At 38.2% G+C, this 19715-nt stretch overlaps 1 protein-coding gene and 1 long non-coding RNA gene across 2 annotated transcripts in view; one reads left to right on the forward strand and one right to left on the reverse strand.

Moving 5' to 3' along the window:
- The window catches only part of LOC137238133 (uncharacterized), a 480771-nt gene extending 478686 nt beyond the window's left edge, over positions 1 to 2085 (forward strand). Inside the window, exon 6 of the long non-coding RNA XR_010949115.1 lies at positions 2067 to 2085. This is a non-coding gene — a long non-coding RNA (uncharacterized lncRNA). The remainder of the gene's footprint in view (positions 1 to 2066) is intronic.
- Lerp (lysosomal enzyme receptor protein) overlaps positions 1 to 19715 on the reverse strand; it is a 311988-nt gene that overhangs the window by 28406 nt on the left and 263867 nt on the right. The gene's annotated exons all lie outside the window — the stretch shown is intronic.

Below are 19715 nucleotides of genomic sequence, written 5' to 3' on the forward strand. Positions count from 1 at the left end.
ATTTAGCACGAAAACCTTCAAACTCGAAACTATTCTCTGCAAAAATCGTTCTATATCAATCTTTAGGTGCAGCGGAATAGCTTTGCAACTTTTTTGTGTATCGTGTAGCCCAACACAGTCTAATATACACATACATGCAATCGACCTGCATATATGAAAATCATACAAATTAACAACAAAGGGATGCTGGCTGGTAGCAGACACTTTTAGCTAAAAATTTAGCAAGATGAACAAAAGCAGCAACAAAATGTGCAGTCCCATTATAATGCTGCTGGCCAGGTGTTATTATGTGGAAATATGTATAGTTAGTTGAGTAAAGGGAAAACCAGAGCAAAGTCTATTGATAAGAGTGTGATATAGGCGCAGTTAATATATGCAATAGAGAATGGATATGGCAGGCTATAAGAACTTTAAACTTAAAGATGCATATGGAGCAGGCAAGAAAATCAATAAGCGAAACATAAGCCGATGAAGCAACTATAAAGAAATTTTGAAAGTTAAAGCGGCATAAAAGATACTCAAGTATACAATTATAATTACTTTGGCGCAATGCAAAACCGAAAAATTCTAGTCAAAGCCTATTTTTTACTTTGTTGTGTGCTAATTGAATTTATTTGTACAAATTGGCAGAACCAGCAGTTTTTTTGGTGAACAAAAACTTATAAGGCAGCTTAGCTTTTTGCAACGAAGTTTTTGATTTTGAAATAAACTCTAAGGTTGAGGGCAGTGTGCTTGCTATAAGCCATGCGTAAAGCGATACTATTATTGCAGAGCATTTCCAGCACTCTGACAACTTTTACAATTTTCGATAGGAAATAATACCCATACGTTCCTACCTTTAAATCATAGCAACTATTCACGCTTTTACTCTGTTGTTTGAATATTTTGATGATAGCGTTTTCACGTTAGCACTATTGGAAATATCAAACTTTATATCAACCTGATTTATTCTATACCCCAAAAAAAATTTTTTTATACAACAATGAACTTTTTCAAAAATGTCCGCATTTGCCGATCATAAAAAGACACTACGGTAGAAAATGGCACCCTGCGTGCTACTCTCTGTGATGAGTCTTTCATAACTCTTACATATCCAGTAGAAACCCCCGACATACATAATGTATGTCTTGCTTGCAATATGTACCCACATGGCACCAACCAACTCTTCAAATGTAATATGGAACCAACGCCTCTAACACCCCTCCCACTATGGTCCACCCTTGTTAAAACTACAAGTTTCTTTGGGCCCCCGTTGAGGATATTGATGGCAACTTCTATTGGATGGCGCGAAGCACTGCTACAACAACAACATAATTCACAACTCCGTTTTTTCATTCCCTCTTAGCCTGCTGCAAATCGTATTTATAACCGTTTGCGACTGCTGTACATTTGTTATTGCATTTTATATAAATCACTTCGCAAGCGTACGAGTGAGTCATTTTTGAGTCTCCTTTCAGTCTCATAAATTATAATTCACATTTTAGCAATCAGAAGCGTTCAAAAAGACTGAAGTAAGGTCATTTTTTGTTTTTAGATATGATTGTCCAAATTCTCTGTTGGTAATCTTAAATATTACTCATATGCCCAGACAAATTATTGAAACTAGTGCATTCAGGTTCGAAATAATTTTTTAAAATTCCGCAATTGCGGTTCGGATATCTGCAATAGTGTTTCTGTTGACGTAGCTTCTCGCCACTTTCGACTGCTTGCCATATATATTTCGTTAATTACAGTATAAATCCCGGGATCCAAAACTGCCATCCAATAACTTCAGTAAATGGGGTTCCCAGAATTCGAAAGAAATATTTTGACCTTGTCCTAGCACTACGAGTATACGGTTTAAAATTTGTTCGACTTTAAGTGGTTGGTGTTGAAAAGATATAGAACTGTGAACTGAGAATTAAGCGCTATAAACTTTGAAAATTGAATTTATTCCCAAGAGGCTATGCGAAACTCTAACATATTTTGTCCCGTTTGTATCACTAAAAGTAATATTCAGAATTGTAAATTTTACAATTTAGATTTTACCATCAATACTAATCATAATTTTTTCTTCTTTTTTTCAGATCAAAGGTTTGTATGTGCACCACAATTATATGGGAAATGTTTAAAATTCAAGACAAAAAAATAATAACTTACTAACTAACTAGTTGCTATCGACGTTTCTTGGGTAAGGTTAAGTATAATCGAAACAAAAATAGTAAGGGTTAGATAAAAAGTAATTTTCGGGTGCCTACGCGTCATATCAGAAATATGTATGTAGTTCGGGTCTGACTTCAAATGTGACCATAGGTCAGATATTTAAAAAAAAAACTAGAGACACTCCACTAAAGAAACTTTTTTTCCAAAATGGTAAAGTTTTTGCGCCACAAGAGTTTCTAGCTCAAAATCATTAAGTTTTTCGAAAAAACAAGGAAGTTTTTCTTATATGCATGTAAACTTTTCAAAAAAAAAATCGTTTACTGAGTTGAAGAAAAACGGTGTATGGCGAAAAATTAATTAAATTGTCCATGTTTTTAAGTGCCAATACTCTTTTCCTAACATCGCTAGTTGGAAACACTGAACAAGGAAGAAAGGAAAAGAAATTATAATGACGATGGCCGACCAGCAGATTTTATTTTATATTTAACAATGAAGACGTCCGCCGTGCTGTGATGGCAACGTGCTCTGCTTACCAAACCGAAGGTCGAATCAAAATTTAGAAAAAATTGTTTTCAAATAGCAAAAGGTTTTGTATGTGGGATCGCCCTTCGGTAATAGTTCGGCAAAGGCTCCAAGTGTATTTCTGCCATGAAAAGCTTCTCAGTGGAAATTTATCTGCATGGCAACTGCCGTTTTCATTGAGCTTAAAAATGTAGATCCCATTCCGCCGATTTGTAGGAAAAATTAAATAGCAACACGACGAAAATTGGAAGATAAGCTCGGTAAGTTATAAGGCTTACTTTAAGACTTATACATCTGTAAAAAAAAGTTAGTTAATACGCTTCATACTTGCTATAGTATTGCTGGCAATACATTGCAATCTTGAAGAAATCAAAGACATAGGGGTGTATTTTGACATTAAATAACTCGATCTTACGCAATACTTGTGTTCCTACATCGTAGCTGTTCCGCATTCACTAGCTCCTACACTATGAAGTCACTATACTGTGCCTTTGTCAGATCGAGGTTGGAGTATGCGGCTGTCATATTGAGACCCTACCAAATTCGGCTCTCCAATCGGCTTGATCGTGTTTAGAAAGTTTTTTTACGATTTGCTCTTCAATCTTTACACTTTTCTGAACAAATGGCTTCGTATGAATCTCGATGCCTTTTAATTGAACTAAACACGCTTGCAAATAGACGATCCATTCTATCTTGCGCATTTGTTACTGACATAATTTCAGGGATCGTTGATTGTTCATCACTTCTTGGTAAAATTCAGTTTAATGTACCACGCAGAAACCTCCGACAGTTTGAACCCTTAAAAATTGGGTTTTCCAAAACTATTTATGGTATAAATGCTCTAGGGCTTGCGCTGATCTGGATATGTTTTTTAACTCCCGGGTGTTGACTTTTCCTTATGCTGCTTTAATTAACAATTTAAGATCCTATTTTTCTTAGATTAAGTTAATGTAAAAAATTGCATCATAATATGGTCTGTAAGAATCTATAAATTCAAAGACTCAACTTAAATAAATAAAATAAATAAACATGGTCGTAGTGATTTGGGAATAAGTGAGTTGAAGGTTTGAGTTACGTTCCGGACCGAAATATATAGTAATGATATGTATAAAATTAACAAATAAATTAAATTATAAATAAATTAAAATTTTGCGAAGAATACTGGTTAAGATTATTTTAACTGCTTACCTCTCCCACAAAAACTTTTTTAATCCCATTTTAAAAAAACGGGCTCGAGAAAAATATTCGCTGGAAGATTTTACTATGGGTTCACTCAGACGAAATCCTTCTATAATGAACGCGAAGGGCCAGTGATATAAAAAAAAAAACAATTTTGTCCCCTTGACATACATATGCAACATATCCTTCTTAAGCCTAACCCATTGGTTTTAACTATATTCGTTTAACTATTTGAAACTCAAACAGCTTTCAAGCATTCTAAAAAATAATTTTGCATTCAACAAAAAGTGATATAAAAACAACTTGCAACTAAGCGCGTTAATAATATTTGCCACATTTATAATATGGCATAATATAATAACCGTATCATGTATACGCTGCTACACATACCATGGTTTCGCTATCCCTTAACATGCATATTTCCCAACTCCCCAACTAACAAGCGCAGTTTAAATCACCATTGGTTGCCATAATAAAATTTCAAGTATTCAAGTTGCTTAATTAAATTATGACAAAACATTGCAAAAAAATATAAAAATATGCACAACACAAACTTAAATTACTTGCACAAATAAAAATGTATGGCTTGCAGGAGAGCCATACGAGCGCTTACTAGCATCTCACACTATTGAACAGAAATTTCATGGAAAGGATACATTTTTGTATGGATGTATGTGTGTATTAATATGCGCTACTGTATCGCTTGTACAGCTATAACGGTGTAAGAAGGATAAAAATGCGCACTTCCACTTGCAATACAATAAAAGTTTACTACACCACCTAGGCCAGCTTACAGGCGCATAAACACAAACTACATACATGCACACACACATACATACATAGCCAAAGTATTTCCTGCTCAGCATCGGTAAACTGCTTCTGGTGTTATGTTTGTTGTTACTGCCGCCGTTACATTTTCATTGTCATTGTAGTGTGTAGTGTAAGTCGAGCTGGATAATATGGATTCATGTAACTAAAGCAGCACGAAATTTCGCCACCTCTAGGCGTTCGATGCATTTTCACACATTACCTTATTATTCATGTGTTGTATGCAACAAAATGCATCGTTTGAATGAGAATATAGGTATGAACGGTGGCGGAGAAAACACACATACAGGTCATCAGCCGAAGTATTTACTCACACATACACACGCATTTGGCTATAAGAAAACCATAAACTACAAATATACGTGTATATGGCTGGTAACCAAGAATGAGATACAATTGTTCTGGAACTGTTCGCGAAATGACTAGACCTTAGGAGAAATGGTTGAACGAGAAAACCGAGAGTATAAAAGCAGCGAAAGCTGAGTAGTCGGAATCAGTTTGATTTAAACACGCTTTTGTGAAGTACGTGATATCGAAGAATAATTGTACTACACCCAGAGTAGACCAAATAAAAACCATATTGCAATACTGAATATTGGAGTTATTTATTCGACAGTTCAGCGATACGAACGTTAGCAGAAGGCGCAAAATATCAGAAATCCCCAGAATTCGTTACAATATCAACCAAATCGATGGATAAGTACGAGTTTCCCGAATATCCCGCTATTTGCGGTCCCACAATTATATAAGCGCGTCATAACATTGCGCTTCCATTATTTTCCCCTCCAGTCTATAGGTGGTGGATTCATGTGCTCGCATTATATGATCGACTTTGGACGTTTCTCTCAGCTATCTATTTCGAATCGTAGGGGATGCGTGATATTACACGTTTCATGTGCACAATGTTGGCAAAAGCGCGAATTTACAGTGGGTGCAAGAAGTTCCATGACCGATAAACTCGTGATTATACAAACTATCATACAAAACTACTACAATCATTGTATAGATAAAAAAAATTTTATAAGTTAATATGCTTTCTCAATTTCGACTGTGACAGTCTTTAAGGCTACTTCGCGGTCGAGTAGATTTTGTTTTTTTCTTTTTTTTCAAAATTGCGAACCTTAACAATTTTATATTAAAATTGGTTTCAACTTTTATTTCGATGTTCTCCTTTCATTTCGGGCACCGTCATACGAGTTCTGAGGATTGAGCTGCATTTTATTTTAATCTGTATACAAAGAGGCTGAATAAACTCGCTGTGAGCTCTGCCTTCTTGAGCTTAGATTAAGGAGCAAAAAAAATTGGGACTTGCGGTAAATGAAGACAAGTAGAAGTGCTTTTTGTCATACAAGAAAAAGAAAGGGGCGCGTTCGGGCCTTGCCAGCCACGCCACTGGAGACGGCTATAAATTCGAGACTGTAAAAGATTTTCTTCTATTTGAGAACCAGCATTAACAGAAAAAACAATGTCAGCTTAAATCTCAAACGGAGATGAACTCTTGCCAACAAGTGCTACTTTGGACTGAGTAGACAATTGAAAAGTTACGCTCTACAAGTCGCTCATAATACCTGTTCTGCCAAAGACGCTCCGGCCAAGAAAGTATCCCAGTCGAAACCGCAGTTTGGAAGCAGAGAAAGGGGAGACCTCCACTCAGTTGGGAGAGACAGGTGGAGAAAGAATTGTCCTGTTGCTCGCAAATTGTGTCCGCTATCGCGAAACAGGGCTAGCTGGTATGACTTGTTACGAAACGGCCGTCAAAATCGCTTAGGCGGTTAAGCGCCAGTTAACGATGTGTGCAAAAACTTCATAGTATATACTTATGACGTTTTCTTTTCTAAAAATTCATTTTTGTCTAGTTGAGCAGACTATTCCAAAAAAAAAAATCATAGAAAACTTCCTTACTTTTAGCACGCTTTTTTATTCGCCCTTTTTTATCCAGCACTTTTGGTAAACTCTGTATGTAAACATGAAAGCATGTATTGTTATAGCGTACGTTAAGCATAAATGTGCACATTTTTGCGAGCGTGTATTATATGTTGAATATCTTCCGACGGTAAAAAAGAAAACGTGGGTGAAGCTCGTATTACACGCATTGTGCCATTCATTCTAGTAGTAGGTTTTATATTTTTAGAAAACGACTTGTGTATCTTATAAAGCGTATTTTTTTTTTTTTTTTTACATAAACATGCACTGAATGCCAGCACAAGAGCAACTCCAGCATATAAAATGCATTACATGGCCACGCGTGTCAGGTAAGAAATAGCATGCGCATACATATGTACTTATGTATGCAGTAATAAATGTTACGTTTTCGATCCTATAATCTAAGGATATTCGAATTTGAGTAAATGTGGTTTTTAACATATTAACAGTCTTTTAAATTAAAACTCTATGAATAGGAAAAACTGGTTTCGAAAGAATTTGAGGAAAGGCGAAATTCCAATTTTTTATCGAAGTGTTAACATCTTCTTATCGATGAGTCATCGGACTTTTGTTAAACGGGTTATTCATTACTTATGGACGAGTTAAGTTGAGTTATCGAAGAGTTAGACACGAGTTATCGATTTGTCGTTGAAGTGTTATAAATTCGTTATCGATTGCCAATGTTATGAATAAGTAAACGAGTTTTTGCGGACGTGATGCCGGTTTTTTAATTTATCAAAGAATGTTTTTGTTTTTATCGGCCTATTGATAAATCATTCAAGGGTCGAATCGAGCTCAAGGCCAGAACAATAATTTTTTTCTAATGATAATTATTGTTATTTTTTAATTTTTCTAAATTTGAAAAATTGAATTTTGTTTTTGGAATAGTAAGCAGAAAATTTTTCAGACAACCTGCCATAGCTGCGCAGATAGATCCATTTCGAAGGGTGCTAAGCCTTCATCATCAGTACGCTTTAGGCATTGCCAGTCAAACAAACCACCGCTGTATAGCTAAATGGTTAGCGCAGCATGCCTAAAGCGTACTGATGATGAAGGCTTAGCACCCTTCGAAATGGATCTATCTGCGCAGCTATGGCAGGTTGTCTGAAAAATTTTCTGCTTACTATTCCAAAAACAAAATTCAATTTTTCAAATTTAGAAAAATTAAAAAATAACAATAATTATCATTAGAAAAAAATTATTGTTCTGGCCTTGAGCTCGATTCGAACCTTGAATGATTTATCAAAGAATTTTATCAAAGAATATCGATTTATATCAAAAAATTGTCGATTAGCTATCGAAAAATTATCAATTTACTAACGCAAAGCTATCAATTATTTTTTGCAAAGTAATCGATTAGCCATTGATTAGCTATCAATCTATATTGAAAATTTTTTAATTTTATATTGCAAAGCTATCGATTTATTACAGCAACCAACCTTATCGTAGAATCGATATATTATTAAAAATGTGCCAATTTTCTATCGAAAAGCTATCTAGATACTATTGCAAAGTTATCGACTACTATGACTAAATGTTATCGATATGTTATCACAAAGCTACCGATTTTTAATCTACAACTTGTCAATTTGCTATCAAAAAGTTGTGTATTTGATATCGTAGAGTTATCAAATACATCTTCTATAAAAGCTTAGAAACACTCGATTTACTGCGCCGCACAGCGGAGCGAAATTGAAAATTTGGGACTTAAGACTTTAAATGTACATTTTCGTATTCTGTGATCTTTTTCCATAATTTATTGTTATATAAAATTTTTTCGTAACACCTAATTTAAAAAAAGTTATGACACTTTTAGTAACCGGGTTTCATATCGACATACCCTAACGAGCATATGTGTACATCTAGGTATTTTTCCAATTTCCAGCAATTTTGGCTTCACTAAAATAATTTTTACTATTCAGACTGGTTTATTGGTAGACATGGTAAAGCAAGGGCACGGTACAACGAATGATGGAAATACCGCTAGACGATTTTTCGTTGACATTAAAACTACCGCCGCTACTAGATTTTAGGGCATATCGTCGAGACCATGCAATAAAAATTAGCCGCAAAGCCACAAATGAGGACATTTTAAATAATTTGTTAGTTACTTCTGACCCATTTATTTCATCGAGATCGAAATTACCTAGTAAGCAGATTTCATGGACTTTTGACAGATAGAATAATTTTTGCTTTTAATTACTCTTTTGGTACTAACGAACAAGCTGGAATAGTAAGCATCATATAAAAAAAAAATTTATGAACAAGCTGGAAGAGCTAAATTTTTGATTTGAAACTTTTTTCTATTGTTAAATGTAAATTCAATATAAAAAAATTAAATGTATAATATGAATTATCTAATATTTTTGTTTTTAAATATTACCCAGAATTAAAAAGTGATTCGCAATACTAAAAAAAAAAAAACAAAACAAAAAACAAAAAAAAATGCGAACCTTTTCGTACCATGAAACCGAGTACATTGCATAGTATATAACCCTAACTATATAAATAAATTAATGAAGTTTTGAGGAAATGTAAGGAAAATGAGTTAACTGTAAAAATGTGATTTTTCCCATGCATTAAATTCTTTTATTTGCTATAACTTTTTTGTCATATATAAAAACGTCATGTAATGAGACGATCCTCAACAAAGATTTTGTGTTATTAACTAATAGTTTTTTTCATTTCCTTATTCCGTTAAATTTAATTTTATCTCAAAAACACACAGCTTCCAAAGGATTTGCTTTCGATTCATTTTAAAGAAATCAAACACACACACATTGAACTCTGACTGCCACTGACAAATTCCACATAATTGAATTAAATGATAAATTTCAATATGAAATAGTTTGCCTAAACGAAATCACAAATAAAATACAACGAACAAGCAGTAGCTGCATCAGACAGAAGAAATATTTCGGTTGAGAAGCGTAAAGCCTACGAAAAAGCCAACAACAAAATCTATATATACACACAGGCCTCAGAACTACAGGAATTAAGCAACTTTGGTGACAACCCACACATTTACACGCGCACACTCACATTTGAGTCTTGAGTGCCTGCAATGATAATTTGTTTGGAAAATTCAAAATCGTGCTTTCAACTGCCAACTTTTTGACTCTATATGCATACTTATCTGTTTGTTACAATTATTATTGGTATTGTTGTTGCTGCTGTTGTGGTATCTTGCTGCACTCGGCATTCGAAAGATAAATGCATTAGTAAACAACAACAAAAGCAAAGATAAGAAAAGGAAATTTAATTTAACTAAAGGAGCAAACTGAACTTTGTAAAAACTTATCTGTAAAGAATTAAGCCAAAAACAGCAAATAGATCTGGGTTGCACTGCATTGAATTGCGTTGTTGAGTTGATAGCCGCACTCAGCGTAATGCCGTCGTTGCTCTATAAATCTGATTGTTGATGCCGAAGTATTTCTGTATTCCCTTTGTAAAATGAGGACCTTAAGTATCGAACTTTTAAATGTTTAATGTTTAACTTCTAGTGCTGGCGTACGTTTTTATTTTTGCTGTAAAAGTTAAAATATATCGCGTGTATGGTTCTAAAGATATTCTAGCTGCTGTTAGATTACTTCAGATAATGGTCAACCTACTTGGTTCGGCCGATGACTCAGCTGTTATCCTTTACGGAATATCTTGAAATTTGCTTGAGTTTCAGGCAGTATACAGCTGTCCAGTATTTGAAATCTTATTTTGCATTTCAAAATGTTAGAAATATATTATTTTCCATTTCACAAATAATTTAACTTTTACACATTTGAAGATTTTCGAGCTCGATGTACCTCCTCAATGCAAACGCTGAAATCATGGACCTATTAGATATGCTAAGCAGGAGGTAAAGCATAAAAAGTTCCGGAGCAAATGGATCGGGAAACTGTCCTGAACTTAAGCCGAAGTAGTAAACCTGATAAGGTATCAAAGCGCCCCAAGCTGTCTCGGGACACTCAATATGCTTATCAAAGATTGCTTAGTCCTTAATCAATATGAACTATAGGCCAAATAGCATTGGTCAAAGTCAAAAATATCAATTTAAACAACGCATATAAAAGGATTTTCAATTTATATGGAATATAATTTGGAATTTGCATATTTTTAATGTGAATAACATTTTTTTATAATTTTTTTCCAAATAATATTATTTGACAGTATTTCAGTGTATACCTCAATCTCGCTGAGTGTGCGACTTGAGTCTTCAGGCCTCCTTATACCTAGTACTGCAGCTTCGCCATGGCAAGAACACGAAATGAAAGCGAGATTGTCTGTCTCTGCACACCCCGAAGCCAATTTTGATGAGAAGCTCCCCTTATAGCACTTGTAAAAACTCAGCGAGGGTGTGTCATAATCAGAGGCCTTCGATACACCAGGAGAAAACCACTGTGACCGTACTGTCGCGAGTTCCAGCAGTCTGACTCGAAAAATTTGACTACGAACAGGTTTCATATCCTTGAACCCGAATTTGGTATTTTTGTTACTTGATGTGTAATGGAACCCTTATTTGTCACCCTTGTCAAATTTGGTGTGGAGACAAACCGATTCCAGTGTTGGGCCATCTGCAGTGTCATTTTTCGTTCTCTGAATATGTCATGTTGTCTTAAGACCATATTTGACCATACCATATTCTCTAATATCAGCAACAAAACAAAAAGAATGTTTGCTACCCCATCGAAGGCCGACCGCTGAACTATATTCAGTTTTTAAATATTTCAGGATGGTACTGATGACGGCCGTATAAAGCCACATCAGGAGTTCGTGTTTCAGACCTCACTTTATATTCTTTGCTTCGTGAACCTTTTCCACACTTTCGATGTTAATTTTCCCGATAAGCTTACTGTCTAAGTCAAAACGGCTAGAGTTAAGAATTTCTTTGAAATTCACTTTGAAGTTTAGCTTTAGTGAACTTTTTTTCAACCTAAAATTTTATATGAAACCCAATTTTCCCAAAAACATTATCGAAAAATATCGCCCCATAAAATTTCGCTCACCCCAACCACATACGCAATAGCTAAGCACACCAAAACTAAGCACAAATACATATTTATATACCAACAGCAAAAAACAATACCAATTTCAACCACATCCAAATTTTAGCCAACAGCTCTGCAAGTTTATAATTAAATTGTCTGCATATTTTAAAATGTGGCCCACATCCATAACTTTCTACGACAGTAGAATAATTTAGTTGTCGCTGAGCTTTTGTTAGCCCATTCTCTAAATTCTTATTTTGTTTTTTGGAAAATGATTTCTCGTTTTAAGTGAGCGCAAGCGCAGTTGGGCTAAAAATATTGAAGCATTAAGAATTCATGAGAAAATAAATCAATTAAAATGAAAATTCATTGACTTGTGGATAAAATTGGTGGTAGTGAATGCTGAGAGCTAGAGCTTTGACACAAAGTAAACAAACATCAACTGTTAACTGCGTTACTAAATTTATTTTACTCCACACAAAATCACTACAGCTGCGCCCATATTATTTTAGGACGTTTTTATACTTTTGTTTTTTTTTTTTAAGGAATCGAGATAGATATAGACTTTCATATACCAAATTCATCAGTATCGAAAAAAAGTTTTATTGAGCCATGTCCGTCCGTCTGTCCGTTAACACGATAACTTGAGTAAATATTGAGATATCTTCACCAGATTTTGTACACGAGCTTATCTGGACCCATAATAAATTGGTATTGAAAATGAGAGAAATCGGATGATAACCTCGCCCACTTTTTATATATATAACATTTTTGAAAACACAAGAAACCTGATTATTTAGTAAATAATACACCTAGAATGTTGAAATTTGACGTGTGGACTGATATTGAGACTCTTGATAAAAATTTGGAAAATTTTTTAAACTGGTCGTGGTACAATTTTACAAATATTATTAATCATAAATCAAAAATCGTTAAACCTATCGTAACAAAATTCGGCAGAGGTTGTCTTTACTATAAGGAATGCTTTTGAAGAAAAATTAACGAAATCGATTAAGGACCACGCCCACTTTTATATAAAAGATTTTTAAAAGGGTCGGATAAAATAAGTTATATCTTTGCAAAAAAGAGCTTTATATCAATGGTATTTCAATCCCAAGTTGATTTATAACAATAAATAGGAAAAACTTCAAATTTTAAAAAATGGGCGTAGCACCGCCCCTTTTATGAATAAGCAATTTTCTATGTTTCGGGAGCCATAACTCGAAGAAAAATTAACGGATCTTAATAAAATTGGGTACACAAATTTTCCCTACAGCAGAAAATATTTCTAGAAAAAATGGACGAGATCGGTTAAAGACCACGCCCACTTTTATATAAAACAAGTTTAAAAGGGTCGTAGACTAGAATAATAAACTTTAACTTATCAAAAAATAGTTTTGAATCAATGATATTTCACTTATCAAGTTTTGTTGTAAGAGTAAATGGGGAGACGTTTTTTTTTTAACGGGTGGTGCCACGTGTTATGTAGAAAAGTAATTTATCTGAAATGAAATGTACAATTGAAGCTCACGCTGAGTATATAATGTTCGGTTACACCCGAACTTAGACACATTTACTTGTTCGCTCAGTTTTTTTCTTTTTTCTTATTACAAATTTTTGGCTTGCGCTGTACAACGTCTTTGAAAATTTTCATAAAGTTTTGTTGTAGATGCTAAAAAAGTTATGTATTTTATATAAAAAATTTATAAATGCATAAACATAAATGAATATTGCCATATGTACGTAAGTATGTGCGCGTAGAATATTGTTATGCAAACAATTTTAACCTTATCAAATATTTATCACTTTTCTGACGCCATCAAGTTTTTTTGGGAGAAAACAACTGAACGCAAAGTATGGGCAGCGCAAGTTGTACAGCAAGCAAAAAGCACACACGTACACACCTAAAGCGAACAAGTACAGTCAAAATGCATAAGTTCGCACATTTTTGCATAAAGTGGTTATGTTTTGTGCTAACAGAAAACTTATAAATGAGTTTCGATGTTTTTCACTTTTGTGTGCGCTTTCTTTTTTTTTTTTTTAATTTCATTTTTTGCACACCATATTCTATATTAAAATTTGTTTACATGTATGTTAATATGTTTGTATATTTATACTAATATACATATTTTCGAAAGCCAGTTGAGAAGTTACGTATTAACGCGGGTTTCATGCTTTAAACGAAGAACCTACAAGTGCAGTTGCCAGCTGTAAATGTTAAGTGGCCATGTATGTATGTATGGATATGTAAAGAAAGCATTTTTGCGTACTACATGGCGTATGCGCAATATTGTCGTGTGGGTGCTTAACTGCGTTTGGAGTTTTTGTTGGAAGGTAGCAGCAAGAAAAAAACTTTTTAATGTGGGATGTTATCAAATTAAGTTAACCATTGCGGTTAAGCAAATATGCATGATAATATTTAAAACTTAATGCTTGTGGTTCTGTTAATACAGTTCAAACTTTGTATAGTATGGTTTAAATATTTAAAGTTAAAGCAAATTTGTTGGAATTATACTTAAAAGTATTAATCGACCACAAAATTTGTTGTATTTTAACGAAAATACCACGAATGGTAAGGGTGAATAATATAGATTTTTACAGATAGATTTTGGAGCTTTGCGCCGGCCCGACTTTATCTCGCTAGCATCGGAAAGTCAGTAGCTCCCAAAGTATTGAAAATAGTTTTTTTCTTTCACCACCGTGGTGTGATAGTAGCGTGCTCCGCCTACCACACCGTATGCCCTGGGTTCAAATCCCGGGCAAAGCAACATCAAAAATTTCAGAAATAAGGTTTTTCAATTAGAAGAAAATTTTTCTAAGCGGGGTCGCCCCTCGGCAGTGTTTGGCAAGCGCTCCGGGTGTATTTCTGCCATGAAAAACTCTCAGTGAAAACTCATCTGCCTTGCAGATGCCGTTCGGAGTCGGCATAAAATCATGTAGGTCCTGTCCGGCAAATTTGTAGGGAAAATCAAGAGGAGCACGACGCAAATTGGAAGAGAAGCTCGGCCTTAGATCTCTTCGGAGGTTAATAAATGGCGATGGTTACAAGGACATGTTTCTAAATTTCACTTCTTCATCAGCTAGCATCTTGGGTGCTGAGTATTGAACTCGAAATCTCCAACCTTCATACTTCTTATTAGTTTAAGGGCAGATGCCCACAGAACGTGCTCGATCGTTTCCTCCTCCAACCCGCACTTCCTACACCTGCTATCACTGACCAAGCCTAATTTAAAGGCATGTGACGCCAGAAGGCAGTGTCCAGTCAGAATACCCGTCATGAGTCTACAGTCCTCTCTTTTTAATGATAGAAGCAACTGTGTTAGTCTAAGGTTGTAAGACCTACACATAATCTTCGACACTTTACAGCCCCGCGCTTGAACCCACGCCTTTTCTGCTTGGTCGATCATGTGCACCTCTCGCCTTCGCTTAATCTCGCCCAATCTAATTGGGACGTCTACGGAGCAAGCTTCAAGGGATGCGCCCTTTTTAGCTAATTCGTCCGCTTTTTCATTCCCATCTATTCCCATATGCCCTGGGACCCAATATAGATGTATGCTTCTCCCTGTCCCGATTCTCTCCAGAGACTGCTTACACTCTAACACGCATTTAGATGCTGTGCTATGCGAGATTATTGCCTTAATTGCTGCTTGACTGTCAATATAAAAGTTAACACGGTTGCAGCTTAAGCTATTCTCTTCCAGGGTTTCTACTGCTTTGGTTACGGCTAATATTTCCGCTTGGAAAACGCTACAGTAATCCGGCAGCCTGTAGGATCTGCTTAATTCCGGATCAGCGCAGTATACCGCAGACCCTACTCCTTCCACTATTTTGGAACCATCGGTGTACACATGTATCGCCTCGTCCGCCATTTGCGCACCCTTGCGCCTACCGTCCACCTCTATTGTGGCCTTAAGATCTCCCTCAAAGTGCAGGTAGGGAATCATGTAGTCTGTTCGTCTTGTGACTGAGGACGCTATACTACTATGGCCATATGGTCGGCGCTCAAGCTGCCCCGAAGCATCGAGCCTGGTTGCGGTCGTTAACGCTTTGTTCTTTGCTACCAGGTCTACAGGTGGAATGTGCAGAATGGCATACAGTGCAGCCCTCGGGGTTGTTTTCAGGGCTCCCGTAATGCAAAGCATCGATAGTCTGCATACCCCCTCTAATTTTTTTAGGTATGTTGTTTTTTGTGTGGCTTTCCACCAAACAAGAACTCCATAGTATAGAATAGGGCTTACAATCGCTGTAAAAACCCAATGAGAAAGAGAGGGCGATAGGCCCCACGTACACCCCAGCATTCTTTTACATGCATAGAGTGCCGTTGAGGCCTTCTTGACCCTCTCCTCCACGTTGAGCTTCCATGACAGCTTACTGTCTAGGATGATTCCTAGATATTTTGTGCAAGGTTTCTCCTGTAAGGTCACCGCTCCTAACTTAGGCCTGGTCCAATTTGGGACCTTGTACCTCTTTGTAAACAAGACCATATCCGTCTTCTCCGCACTGACTTTCAGCCCGACATTAGATGCCCAGGTATGAATATCCCGAAGCGCCCGATCCATCAAAGAACTAATCGTTGGAAGGCATTTTCCACTTATGACAATTGCAACGTCATCTGCGTAAGCCGTAAGTTTTACGGGTCCCTCATCGAATTGCCTGAGCAGTTGGTTGATGACCAGTGTCCACAGCAGAGGTGATAGCACCCCTCCCTGCGGCGTGCCCCTGTCCACTGATTTCGTGGCCTCGTACAATCCCCATTGTGATGTAATCTTCCTGCAATTTAACATGCAGCCGATCCATCTGATTAAGGCAGGATGTACTTTAATGTAATTAAGACCATCCATAATCGCCCATTTTGCAACATTATTGAAAGCCCCGGCAATGTCCAAGAAGACTCCTAGAGCATACTCCTTATATTCCAGGGATTTCTCTATGCTTATTACCACCCTATGCAATGCGACTTGCCTTTGGTGTACGCATGCTGTGTTGTGGAGAGCAGCTTTTCATCCACGTTGGACTTTATGTACACATCTATCAGCCTCTCAAAGGTTTTGAGCAGAAATGATGTTAAGCTAATGGGTCTATAGTCTTTGGGATACACGTGACCGATCTTCCCCGCCTTTGGTAGAAAAGCTACACGAGCAGTTCTCCAAGAGTGCGGTACATGATTCAGTCTTATGCACCCATCGAATATTATTTGAAGCCATTCCACGACCGCCCTACTTGAGACTTGTAGCATGGCCGGGAATATACCATCTGGGCCCGGCGATTTAAACTTAGAAAACGTCTTCACTGCCCACTCGATCTTGGTATCGGTCACCAAGCCCGGCACCACTAGCTCCGTAATCGAAGTGTGAGTGATGTCTGCTGGTTCTTCTAAACCGTCTCCCGATGGGAAATGTGTATCGAGAAGCACCTCAAGGGATTCCTCACTATCACGTGACCATTCCCCGTTCTCTTTCTTTATTAGTCCCTGGACTATGTTTCCCTTTGCTAGGACTTTTTTCAACCGTGCTGTTTCACTGGAGCACTCTATGTCCGTACAGAAACTTTTCCATGAGTTTCTCTTCGCCCTGGTAATTTCACGCTTGTAGATCCTCAGTAGATCCCTGTACTCGTCCCGACACGCTTCGCTTTCCGCGGTCTTTGCGAGTTGAAACATTTCTTTTACCTGTCTTCTTAGAAGACTCAGCTCATTGCTCCACCATGGCGGCTTTGCTTTTCCTCTGAATCTTCTTAGAGGGCAAGCTTTGTTATACGCAGTCATAAGCGTCCTTGTTAGGATATCATTCGACTCCTCCAGTTCCTCTACATTAGCAACCTCTTTGGGTTGTCCCAGTTTCGTTTCCACATGTTTCTGGAATTTAGTCCAATTCGTTGCCCTAGGGTTTCTAAAGGTTCCTCCCTTCTCTACCCTCTTTAGTGGGATGCTGAAGCTTATATACGCATGATCGGAGAAGGATGGTCTATCGAGAACCATCCAATCATACCTTGATATATCACGCTCGGAGCTCAATGTAATATCCAGAACATTGCTGGATGTTGGACCAATGTATGTAGGAACATTTCCCCTGTTGGCTATCTGCAAATTGGTTTGCAGGATGTAACAAAATAGAGATTCGCCTCTCTCGTTCGTATCTGCTCCTCCCCACGCATTGTGGTGCGCATTTGCATCTGCGCCTATGACCAACCGCCCTTTGCGCCCTTCCTCCTGTACTAGCCTTTTGCACTCCATCGGTGGAACCTCCGCAGCATGGGCCATGTAGCAGGACGCCAGGATAAATGCCTGCTTATTCTTTTGCTCAACGGCCACCGCTACGAAATCCTCGGTGGTGTAATTAGGCAGCATATATGAATGCAGCTGTTTCCTTACCATTACTACAGCTCGCACCCGTCCTTCCGTTTGTGCGTAGTAAACGCCAAACCCGCGCGCGCTAAGTCCAGAAACCTTTCCTCCCGATGAGAGCCACGGCTCCTGGATCAGCGCCACGTCAAACGAACCCTCCTCAAGGGTTAGGAGGAGTTCGCTCGAAGCCACTTTACTGTGTTGGAGGTTTATCTGTAGGACTCGCAGCACCATTGGGCTGTTTGTCCCCCTCCAGCACCTTCGTCTTGACGTCGTCGTCCTCCTCTTGCCCTTTTGGTTTAGAGTATTCGAGGCGCCCTTCAGCCCCTCGTGAATGTTGTGCCGTGTGTTCCTCTGTGCGAGTCACAGCACCATTTAGCGTTTGGTCCTCTTCTAGCACGTTCGTGGTGACGTCGGGGACCTCCACCTGTCTTTTTTCCCTTAGGCTTCTGAGGTCCTTTTCGACTTCGCCCACTTCCAGCGTGTTAGGATTTTTATCCTCGGGACTTCTTTTCCTGAGTCGCATGTAAATTTTGCCAGTGCCAAAGGACATTTTGCCAAGCTGCGTGTACAAAATATCCTCCGCCTGCTTGTTTATTTGGAAGATGTAGAACTGACCATCCTCGGTAGGCCGAGATACAGTAAGTACCTTCCAATCCTGTGTCGGTATGTTCGGATTCTGATTCTGCAGAAGTCGCAGTGTATCCTCCGACTTCATCACGCATGGTATCCATACCTTAACTTTTGGTACCGTGGGGATTTGCGCTTTATCCACCACCTCAAACCGCGCGTTCGTGCCTTGCCTTTGGAGGTTTGGAACGACTTCCTCCAGCCACCGCAAGCTCGCGATGTTGTCGCACGCTATCATCTTCACACCATTATACCATCCCCCCGAATCAAAGGTTGGAAGGGGCTTACTTGGTTGTTCCCGCATCATCTTAAGCATTAAGCTAATAAGCTCCCTTTCCACAGATCTCCACCTTTCAGTAGTCATTTGTCCGAACGGACTGCTACGATCAACCAGCGCCACAGTCAGTGACTGCTTTGCCACATCACTCATCTTCTCGGGAAAAGCAGGAGTCTTAGTGTTATCTCCCTTTGGAACCTCCGAGAACACCGGAGTCTTCGCGTTAACTCCCTTTAGCGCCCCCGAGAAAGCCGGAGTCTTAGCGTTATCTCCCTTTGGCTTATCTCCTACTTCCGTAGTTGGAACTTCCCTCTGACTGGCAGCTTTCGAGGTAGTTGCTACCTCGCTATTGGAACCCATCTGTCTTACAGCTTTGGGCCTACTTGTCTTGTCTATGCGACTGCCCTGCCTCGCGGCTCTAGGACTGGGTCCTTTCTGCCTCTTGAAAGCAGGCCTGTCGCCTTCTGCCGAACGTTGCCTCTTCATTCTGCCATTCGACGCTTCTTCCTCCTCGTACCGGTTGCAGAACCGAGGGTTTCTCGCAGCAAACCTTTTGAACTGCCTTCGACCTACTTCTACCGCTTCATGGGCCCATTCCAAGCGCTCGATCTCCACTTCTGTTGGGTCGACCACTGCTCCCAAGCGTTGTACAATTCTTAGTGCTGCACGGTACTGCGAGAGAGCTCTTTTACTTCCTCTGCTCCGTACCCTTCTCCACTCTTCTACTCCGTTTTCATTTGTGTGCTTCTCCAACACGGAGTTCATTGAATCAGCACTACTCTCGCTCCCCGAGTCCGACGCATCGCTTAATTCGTATTTGTCGTCCCTGGATTGCGACTCAGTCCTCCTCTTTACATCCTCCTTATTACGTTCAGGTAATGAGTTGTTC

The sequence above is a fragment of the Eurosta solidaginis genome, chromosome 1 (assembly GCF_040869045.1).
Source record: "Eurosta solidaginis isolate ZX-2024a chromosome 1, ASM4086904v1, whole genome shotgun sequence".
NCBI lineage: Eukaryota > Metazoa > Arthropoda > Insecta > Diptera > Tephritidae > Eurosta > Eurosta solidaginis.